We start from the raw sequence: 11517 nt of genomic DNA, 5'->3' as shown, positions 1-11517 counted from the left end.
TCAGAATGGACCATCCTGGATATATTCTATGATGGTCTGTCTGAATTAGCTAAGATGTCATTGGATACTTCTGCAGGTGGATCCATTCACATAAAGAAAACACCTGCAGAAGCTCAAGAACTCATTGACATGGTTGCTAACAACCAGTTCATGTACACTTCTGAGAGAAATCCTGTGAGTAATGGGACGCCTCAGAAGAAGGAAGTTCTTGAAATTTATACTCTGAATGCCATATTGGCTCAGAATAAAATATTGACTCAGCAAATCAATATGATTTCTCAGAGTCTGAATGGAATGCAAGCTGCATCCAACAGTACTCAAGAGGCATCTTCTGAAGAAGAAGCTTATGATCCTGAGAACCCTGCAATAGCAGAGGTAAATTATATGGGTGAACCTTATGGAAACACCTATAACCCCCTCATGGAGAAATCACCCAAATTTATCATGGAAGGATCAACAAAAGCCTCAACAAGGCTTTAATAATGGTGGAAGAAACAGGTTTAACAGTAGTAAACCTTTTCCATCAACCACTCAGCGACAGACAGAGAATTCTGAGCAGAATCCATCTAGCTTAGCAAATTTAGTCTCTGATCTATCTAAGGCCACTCTGAGTTTCATAAATGAAACAAGATCATCCATTAGAAATTTGGAAGCACAAGTGGGCCAGCTGAGTAAAAGGATCACTGAAATCCCTCCTAGTACTCTCCCAAGCAATACAGAAGAAAATCCAAAAGGAGAGTGCAAGGCCATTGAATTGACCATCATGGCCGAACCCACAAGAGAGGAGAAGGACATGAATCCCAGTGAGGAAGACCTCCTGGGACGTCCAGTGATTAATAAGGAGTTTCCCTTTGAGGAACCAGAAGAATCTGAGGCTCATTTAGAGACCATAGAGATTCCATTGAACCTCCTTATGCCCTTCATGATCTCTGATGAGTATTCTTCTTCTGAAGAGAATGAGGATGTTACTGAAGAGCAAGCTATCAAGTTCCTTGGTGCAATCATGAAGCTGAATGCTAATTTATTTGGTAATAAGACTTGGGGAGATGAACCCCCCTTGTTCACTTATGAATTAAATGCATTGGATCAACTGAGATTGCCTCAGAAGAAGCAGGATCCTGGAAAGTTCCTAATACCTTGCACCATAGGCACCATGACCTTTGAGAAGGCTCTATGTGACCTTGGGTCAAGGATAAACCTCATGCCACTCTCTGTAATGGAGAAACTGGGAATCTTTGAGGTGCAAGCTGCCAGAATCTCATTAGAGATGGTAGACAACTCAATAAAAGAGGCTTATGGACAAGTAGAGGACATGTTAGTAAAGGTTGAAGGCCTTTACATCCCTGCTGATTTCATAATCCTAGACACTGGGAAGGATGAGGATGAATCCATCATCCTTGGAAGACCCTTCCTAGCCACAGCAAAAGCTGTGATTGATGTAGACAGAGGAGAATTGATCCTTCAACTGAATGAGGACAACTTTGTGTTCAAAACTCAAGGATCTCCTTCTATAACCATGGAGAGGAAGCATGAAAAGCTTCTCTCAGTACAGAGTCAACTAAAGCCCCCACAGTCAAACTCTAAGTTTGGTGTTGGGAGGCCTCAGCCAAACTCTAAGTTTGGTGTTGAACTCCCATATCCAAACTCTAAGTTTGGTGTTGGGAGTCTACAAAATTGACCTGATTACCTGTGTGGCTCCATGAGAGCCCACTGTCAAGCTATTGACATTAAAGAAGCGCTTGTTGGGAGGCAACCCGATTTTTATTTATCTAATTTTATTTTTTATTTTTATTGTTCTTTCATGTTTTATTAGATTCATTATCATGTGGAGTCACAAAATAAATACAAAAATTAAAAACAGAATCAAAAACAGCAGAAGAAAAATCACACCCTGGAGGAAGGACTTACTGGCGTTTAAACGTCAGTAAGGAGCATCTGGCTGGCGTTCAACGCCAGAACAGAGCATGGAGCTGGCGCTGAACGCCAGAAACAAGCATGGAGCTGGCGTTCAACGCCAGAAATATGCTGCATATGGGCGTTGAACGCCCAGAACAAGCATCACTTTGGCGTTTAAACGCCAGAATGCATGCAAAGGCATTTTACATGCCTAATTAGTGCAGGGATGTAAATCCTTGACACCTCAGGATCTGTGGACCCTACAGGATCCCCACATACCTCCACTCACCTTCCCTCCTCATAATCCTATATCTCTCTTCCCTATCACCCCTTCACCACTCACATCCATTTCTTCTTCTTCTATTCTTTCTTCTTTTGCTCGAGGACGAGCAACATTCTAAGTTTGGTGTGGTAAAAGCATAGTTCTTTTTTTTGTTTTTCCATAACCATTGATGGCACCTAAGGCCAGAGAAACCTCTAGAAAGAGGAAAGGGAAGACAAAAGCTTTCATCAAGGGTCTATAGCTCAGTGGTAGAACATTTGACTGCAAATCAAGAGATCTCTGAGATACCTCAGGGGATACATTTCCCTCCACATAATTATTGGGAGCAACTAAGGATAGGAGCACCAAGAGCACTCCATCATCATCCATGAAATTAAAGAAGATCAAAGAGCAATGAGGGAGGAGCAACAAAGATAAGGAAGAGACATAGAAGAGCTCAAGGACATCATTGGTTCCTCAAGAAGGAAACGCCACCATCACTAAGGTGGACTCATTCCTTGTTCTCAAATTTTCTATTTTTCGTTTTCTTTATGTTAAGTCCTTATCTATGTTAGTGTCTTATTACATGATTATTAGTATTTACTAACTTTGTCTTAAAGTTATGAATGTCCTATGAATCCACCACCTCTCTTAAATGAAAAATGTTTTTAATTCAAAAGAACAAGAAGTACATAAGTTTCGAATTTATCCTTGAACTTAGTTTAATTATATTGATGTGATGACAATACTTTTTATTTTCTGAATGAATGCTTGAACAGTGTATATGTCTTTTGAAGTTGTTGTTTATGAATGTTAAATATGTTGGCTCTTGAAAGAATGATGACAAGGAGACATGTTATTTGATAATCTGAAAAATCATAAAAATGATTCTTGAAGCAAGAAAAAGCAGTGAATACAAAAGCTTGCAGAAAAAAATAGAAAAAGAAAAAGCAAGCAGAAAAAGCCAATAGCCCTTAAAGCCAAAAGGCAAGGGTAATAAAAAGGATCCCAAGGCTTTGAGCATCAGCGGATAGGAGGGCCTAAAGGAATAAAATCCTGGCCTAAGCGGCTAAACCAAGCTGTCCCTAACCATGTGCTTGTAGCGTGAAGGTGTCAAGTAAAAACTTGAGACTGAGCGGTTAAAGTCAAGGTCCAAAGCAAAAAAAAAAAAAAAGAAAAAGAAAAAAGAGTGTGCTTAAGAATCCTGGACACCTCTAATTTGGGACTTTAGCAAAGCTGAGTCACAATCTGAAAAGGTTCACCCAATTATGTGTCTGTGGCATTTATGTATCCGGTGGTAATACTGGAAAACAAAGTGCTTAGGGCCACGGCCAAGACTCATAAAGTAGCTATGTTCAAGAATCAACATACTGAACTAGGAGAATCAATAACACTATCTGAACTCTAAGTTCCTATAGATGCCAATCATTCTGAACTTCAATGCATAAAGTGAGATGCCAAAACTATTCAAGAGGCAAAAAGTTACAAGTCTCGCTCATCTGATTGGAGCTATGTTTCATTGATATTTTAGAATTTATAGTATATTCTCTTCTTTTTATCCTATTTGATTTTCAGTTGCTTGGGACAAGCAACAATTTAAGTTTGGTGTTGTGATGAGCGGATAATTTATACACTTTTTGGCATTGTTTTTAGTATGTTTTTAGTAGGATCTAGTTACTTTTAGGGATATTTTTATTAGTTTTTATGTTAAATTCACATTTCTAGACTTTACTATGAGTTTGTGTGTTTTTCTGTGATTTCAGGTATTTTCTGGCTGAAATTGAGGGACTTGAGCAAAAATCATATTCAGAGGTCGAAGAAGGACTGCTGATGCTGTTGGATTCTGACCTTCCTGCACTAAAAGTGGATTTTCTGGAGCTACAGAACTCCAAATGACGCGCTCTCAACGGCGTTGGAAATTAGACATCCAGGTCTTTCCAGCAATATATAATAGTTTATACTTTGCCAAAGTTTAGATGACGCAAAAGGGCATTGAACGCCAGTTCTACGCTGCAGTCTGGAGTTAAACACCAGAAACACGTCACAAACCAGAGTTGAACGCCAGAAACACGTTACAACTTGGCGTTCAACTCCAAAAGAAGCCTCTGCACATGTAAACTTCAAGCTCAGCCCAAGCATTCAACAAGTGGGCCCCGGAAGTGGATTTATGCATCAATTACTTACTTCTGTAAACCCTAGTAGCTAGTCTAGTATATATAGAACTTTTTATCATTGTATTGACAGTCTTGGTTACTCCGGTTCCCCTCTGGGGCCGAGACCAATGAACTCCATTATCACTTATGTATTTTCAACGGTAGAATTTCTGCACTCCATAGATTAAGGTGTGGAGCTCTGCTGTTCCTCAAAGATTAATGCAAAGTACTACTGTTTTTCTATTCAATTCAACTTATTCCGCTTCTAAGATATTCATTCGCACTTCAACATGAATGTGATGATCAGGACAAAGTCATCATCATTCTCCTATGAACGCGTGCCTGACAACCACTTCTGTTTGTCAGGCACGCGTTCATAAGGGATAATGATGATGAGCGTCACATAATCATCACCTTCATCATGTTCTTGGAATGAATGAATATCTTAGAAGCGAAATAAGATAAATTGAATAGAAAACAGTAGTACTTTGCATTAATCTTTGAGGAATAGCAGAGCTCCACACCTTAATCTATGGAGTGTAGAAACTCTACCGTTAAAAATACATAAGTGAAAGGTCCAGGCATGGTCGAGATGGCCAGCCCCCTAAAAAGTGATCACTAGATCAGAATACAATCCAAAGATCCAGGATGGTCAAAAAGACTAGTAAAATGTCCTATTTATAATAAACTAGCTACTAGGGTTTACATGAGTAAGTAATTGATGCATAAATCCACTTCCGGGGCCCACTTGGTGTGTGCTTGGGCTGAGCTTGAGTGTTGCACGTGTAGAGGTCCTTCTTGGAGTTGAACGCCAGCTTTTGTGCCAGTTTGGGCGTTCAACTCTGGTTTTGGCTCCTTTTCTGGCGCTGGACGCCAGATTTGGGCAGAAAGCTGGCGTTGAACGCCAGTTTACGTCGTCTATTCTTGGCCAAAGTATGGACTATTATATATTGCTGGAAAGCCCTAGATGTCTACTTTCCAACGCAATTGGAAGCGCTCCATTTCGAGTTTTGTAGCTCTAGAAAATCCACTTTGAGTGCAGGGAGGTCAGAATCCAACAGCATCAGCAGTCCTTCTTCAACCTCTGAATCTGATTTCTACTCAAGTCCCTCAATTTCAGCCAGAAAATACCTGAAATCATAGAAAAACACACAAACTCATAGTAAAGTCCAGAAATGTGAATTTAACATAAAAGCTAATGAAAATATCCGTAAAAGTAACTAGATCCTACTAAAAACATACTAAAAACAATGTCAAAAAGCGTATAAATTATCCGCTCATCACAACACCAAACTTAAATTGTTGCTTGTCCCCAAGCAACTGAAAATCAAATAGGATAAAAAGAAGAGAATATACTATAAATTCCAAACTATCAATGAAACATAGCTTCAATCATATGAGCGGGACTTATAGCTTTTTGCCTCTTGAATAGTTTTGGCATCTCACTTTATCCATTGAGGTTCAGAATGATTGGCATCTATAGGAACTCAGGGTTCAGATAGTGTTATTGATTCTCCTAGTTCAGTATGATGATTCTTGAACACAGCTTCTTTATGAGTCTTGGCCATGGCCCTAAGTACTTTGTTTTCCAGTATTACCACCGGATACATAAATGCCACAGACACATAATTGGGTGAACCTTTTCAGATTGTGACTCAGCTTTGCTAAAGTCCCTAATTAGAGGTGTCCAGGGTTCTTAAGCACACTCTTTTTTTTTGCTTTGGACCTTGACTTTAACCGCTAAGTCTCAAGTTTTCACTTGACACCTTCACGCCACAAGCACATGGTTAGGGACAGCTTGATTTAGCCGCTTAGACCAGGATTTTATTCCTTTTAGGCCCTCCTATCCACTGATGCTCAAAGCCTTGGGATCCTTTTTACTACTGATGATCATGTAATGAAGACACAAACACAGATAAGCACATGACATAGAAAACGAAAAACAGAAGAAATAAGAACAAGGAATGAATCCACCTTAGTGATGGTGGCGTTTCCTTCTTGAGGAACCAATGATGTCCTTGAGCTCTTCTATGTCTCTTCCTTGCCTTTGTTGCTCCTCCCTCATTGCTTTTTGATCTTCTCTTATTTCATGAAGCATGATGGAGTGCTCTTGATGTTCCACCCTTAGTTGTCCCATATTGGAACTTAATTCTCCTAGGGAGGTGTTGATTTGCTCCCAATAGTTTTGTGGAGGAAAGTGCATTTGAGGCATCTCCGGGATCTCATGGTGATGGGCTTCATACGCCTCTTGAGCTCCATGAATGGGCTCTCTTGCTTGCTCCATCTTTTTCTTAGTGATGGGCTTGTCCTCCTTAATGAGGATATCTTCCTCTATGTCAATCCCAGCCGAATTGCATAGGTGGCAGATGAGGTGAGGAAAGGCTAACCTTGCCATAGTGGAGGACTTGTCAGCCACCTTGTAGAGTTCTTGAGGTATAATCTCATGAACTTCCACCTCTTCTCCAATCATGATGCTATGGATCATGATGGCCCGGTCTATAGTAACTTCAGACCGGTTGCTAGTGGGAATGATTGAGCATTGAATGAACTCCAACCATCCTCTAGCCACAGGCTTGAGGTCCAATCTTCTTAGTTGAACCGGCTTGCCTTTGGAGTCAATCTTCCATTGAGCTCCTTCTACACATATGTCCATAAGGACTTGGTCCAACCTTTGATTAAAGTTGACCCTTTTAGTGTAGGGGCGTTCATCTCCTTGCATCATGGGCAAGTTAAACGCCAACCTCACATTCTCCGGACTAAAATCTAAGTATTTCCCCCGAACCATTGTAACACAGTTCTTTGGATCCGGGTTCTTACTTTGATCATGGTTCTTGGTGATCCATGCATTAGCATAGAACTCTTGAACCATTAGGATGCCGACTTGTTGGATGGGATTTGTTAGAACTTCCCAACCTCTTCTTTGAATTTCATGTCGGATCTCCAGATACTCATTTCTTTTGAGTTTGAAAGGGACATCAGGGATCACCTTCTTCTTGGCCACAACATCATGGAAGTGGTCTTGATGGGCTTTGGAGATGAACCTTTCCATCTCCCATGACTCGGATGTGGAAGCATTTATCTTCCCTTTCCCTTTCTAGAGGATTCTCCAGTCTTAGGTGCCATCAATGGTAATGGAAAAACAAAAAGCTTATGCTTTTACCACACCAAACTTAGAATTTTGCTCGCCCTCGAGCAATAGAAGAAAGAATAGATGAAGAGAAGAAGAAATGGAGGTAGGTGGGGATCCTGTGGGGTCCACAGATCCTGAGTGGATCCTGTGGGGTCTACAGATCCTGAGTGGATCCTGTGGGGTCCACAGATCCTGAGGTGTTCAAGGATTTACATCCATGCACCCATTAGGCATGTAAAAATGCCTTTGCACACAACTCTGGGCGTTCAACGCCAGGTTGGTGGCCATTTTGGGCGTTCAATGCCCATTTGTGTGCCATTTCTGGCGTTGAATGCCAGAACCATGCTTGTTCTGGCGTTCAGCACCAGGATGCTGCCCATTTTGGGCGTTCAGCGCCAGAACCATGCTCTGTTCTGGCGTTGAACGCCAGGCAGATGCTTCTTCCAGGGTGTGATTTTTCTTCTGCTATTTTTGATTCCGTTTTCAATTTTTATATTTATTTTGTGACTTCACATGATCATGAACCTATAAAGACATATAACTAAGAAAAATATAGTTAGATAAAAATTGGGTTGCCTCCCAACAAGCGCTTCTTTAATGTCAGTAGCTTGACAGTGGGCTCTCATGGAGCCTCACAGATGTGCAGAGCTTTGTTGAGACTCTCCAACACCAAACTTAGAGTTTGGATATGGGAGTTCAACACCAAATTTAGAGTTTGGTTGTGGCCTCCCAACACCAAACTTAGAGTTTGACTGTGGGGGCTTTGTTTGACTCTGCTTTGAGAGAAGCTCTTTCTGCTTCCTCTCCATGGATGCAGAGAGAGATCCTTGAGTTGTAAACACAAGGTTGTCCTTATTTAATTGAAGGATCAATTCTCCTCTGTCCACATCAATCACAGCTCTTGCTGTGGCTAGGAAAGGTCTTCCTAGGATGATGGATTCATCCTCTCCCTTTCCAGTATCCAGGACTATGAAATCAGCAGGGATGTAAAGGCCTTCAACCTTTACTAACACGTCCTCTACTTGTCCATAAGCCTGTTTTCTTGAATTATTTGCCATCTCTAATGAGATTCTAGCAGCTTGCACCCCATAAATTCCCAGTTTCTCTATTACAGAGAGGGGCATGAGGTTTATCCCTAAACCAAGGTCACACAGAGCCTTAAAGATTATGGTGCCTATAGTACAAGGTATTATGAAATTTCCAGGATCCTGTCTCTTCTGAGGCAATGTCAGTTGATCCAGATCACTTAGTTCATTGATGAACAAGGGAGGTTCAACTTCCCAAGTATCAATGCCAAATAATTTGGCATTTAGCTTCATGATTGCACCAAGAAACTTGGCAGTTTTCTCTTCAGTAACATCCTCATTCTCTTCAGAAGAGGAATACTCATCAGAGCTCATGAATGGCATAAGGAGGTTTAATGGGATCTCTATGGTCTCTAGATGAGCCTCAGAGTCCTTTGGTTCCTCAGAGGGAAGCTCCTTATTGATCACTGGATGTCCCAGGAGGTCTTCCTCCTTGGGATTCACGTCCTTCTCCTCTCTTGTGGGTTCGGCCATGGTAATTAATTCAATGGCCTTGCACTCTCCTTTTGGATTCTCTTCTGTATTGCTTGGGAGAGTACTAGGAGGGATTTCAGTGATCCTTTTACTCAGCTGGCCCACTTGTGCTTCCAAATTTCTAATGGAAGACCTTGTTTCATTCATGAAACTCACAGTGGCCTTAGATAGATCAGAGACTAAATTTGCTAAGCTAGATGGGTTCTGCTCAGAATTCTCTGTCTGTTGCTGAGTGGATGATGGAAAAGGCTTGCTATTGCTAAACCTGTTTCTTCCACCATTATTAAAGCCTTGTTGAGGCTTTTGATCCTTCCATGAGAAATTTGGATGATTTCTCCATGATGGATTATAGGTGTTTCCATAAGGTTCACCCATGTAATTTACCTCTGCTATTGCAGGGTTCTCAGGATCATAAGCTTCTTCTTCAGAAGATGCCTCTTGAGTACTGTTGGATGCAGCTTGCATTCCATTCAGACTCTGAGAAATCATATTGACTTGCTGAGTCAATATTTTGTTCTGAGCCAATATGGCATTCAGAGTATCAATCTCAAGAACTCCCTTCTTCATAGGCGTCCCATTACTCACAGGATTCCTTTCAGAGGTGTACATGAACTGGTTATTAGCAACCATGTCAATGAGTTCTTGAGCTTCTGCAGGCGTTTTCTTTAGGTGAATGGATCCACCTGCAGAAGTATCCAATGACATCTTAGCTAAGTCAGACAGACCATCATAGAATATGTTCAGGATGGTCCATTCTGAAAGCATGTCAGAAGGACACTTTTTGGTCAGTCCTTTGTATCTCTCCCAAGCTTCGTAGAGGGATTCACCTTCCTTCTGTCTGAAGGTTTGAACATCCACTCTAAGCTTACTTAGCTTTTGAGGAGGAAAGAACTTGGCTAAGAAAGCCTTGACCAGCTTATCCCAAGAGTTCAGGCTGTCTTTAGGTTGAGAATCCAACCATATTCTAGCTCTGTCTCTTACAGCAAAATGGAAAAGCATGAGCCTGTAGACTTCAGGATCTATTCCATTAGTCTTAACAGTATCACATATCTGCAAGAATTCAGTTAAGAACTGAAAAGAATCTTCAGATGGAAGTCCATGAAACTTGCAGTTCTGCTGCATCAGAGAAACTAATTGAGGTTTCAGCTCAAAGTTGTTTGCTCCAATGGCAGGAATGGAGATGCTTCTTCCATGTAAATTGGAATTAGGTACAGTAAAGTCACCAAGCATTCTCCTTGCATTGTTGTTGGGTTCGGCTGCCATCTCCTTTACTTGTTCGAAATTTTCAATCAAGTTGTCTCTGGATTATTGTAATTTAGCTTCTCTTAATTTCCTCTTCAGAGTCCTTTCAGGTTCTGGATCAGCTTCAACAAGAATGCCTTTTTCTCTGTCCCTGCTCATAAGAAAGAGGAGAGAAAAAGAAAAGAAAAGGAATCCTCTATGTCACAATAAAGAGGTTCCTTATTGTTAGTAGAAGAAAAGAAGAAGAGAAAAATCTCAACTCAGAAAGAGAGAGAGAGGGTTCGGATTTTTGGTGGGTGAGGGAGAGATATTAGAGATGAATAAATAAATAGAATAAGATGAGAGAGGGAAAATTTTGAAAATAATTTTTGAAAAAGAGTTAGTGATTTTTGAAAATAGTTTTTGAAAAAGGTTAGTGGTTTTTTCGAAAATAAAAATCAAAATTTAGATTAATTAGTTAATTAAAAAGAAATTTTGAAAAAGGGGGAAATATTTTCGAAAATTAGAGAGAGAGAGTTAGTTAGGTGGTTTTGAAAAAGGTAAGAAACAAACAAAAAGTTAGTTAGTTAGTTGAAACAAATTTTGAAAATCAATTTTGAAAAGATAGGAAGTTAGGAAGTTAGAAAAGATATTTTGAAATCAAATTTTTGAAAAAGATATGATGAGAAGATATTTTTGAAAAGATATGATAGAAATTAGTTTTTGAAAAAGATTTGATTTTTAAAATCACAATTAATGACTTGATTCACAAGATATGATTCTAGAACTTAAAGTTTGAATCTTTTTTAACAAGCAAGTAACAAACTTGAAATTTTTGAATCAAAACATTAATTGATTATGTTATTTTCAAAAATTTGATATAAAAATAAGAAAAAGATTTTTGAAAAACATTTTTGGAATTTTCGAAAATAACTTAGAAATTTGAAAAAGATTTGATTTTTGAAAAAGATTTTGAAAAAGATGAGATTTTTAAATTGAAAATTTGATTTGACTCATAAAAATAACTAGATTTTTAAAAATTTTTGAAAAAGTCAAATCTAATTTTCGAATTTGATGAGAAAAAAAAGGGAAAGATTTTTTTTTATTTTTGAATTTTTATGATGAGAGAGAAAAACAAGAAAAATGATGCAATGCATGAAAGTTATGGATCAAAACAATGAATGCATGCAAGAATGCTATGAATGTCAAGATGAACACCAAGAACACTAAGAAGATCATGATGAACATCAAGAACACTTTTTTGAAAAATTTTTTATGCAAAGAAAATATGCAAGA

The 11517-nt window shown here is 39.4% G+C and overlaps 1 non-coding gene across 1 annotated transcript; it reads left to right on the top strand.

The window, feature by feature from the left end:
* Positions 1–9759: 9759 nt before the first annotated feature.
* On the top strand, positions 9760–9867 carry LOC148564719 (small nucleolar RNA R71). The gene has a single exon (XR_015883928.1). It is a non-coding gene; the product is annotated as a small nucleolar RNA R71 (small nucleolar RNA).
* The last annotated feature ends 1650 nt before the right edge of the window (positions 9868–11517 follow it).

Source organism: Arachis ipaensis, chromosome B5 (genome assembly GCF_059453495.1).
Source record: "Arachis ipaensis isolate K30076 ecotype BB chromosome B5, ASM5945349v1, whole genome shotgun sequence".
In the NCBI taxonomy this organism is placed as follows: Eukaryota; Viridiplantae; Streptophyta; class Magnoliopsida; order Fabales; family Fabaceae; genus Arachis; species Arachis ipaensis.
This window is presented reverse-complemented; position numbering and strand designations above follow the sequence as displayed.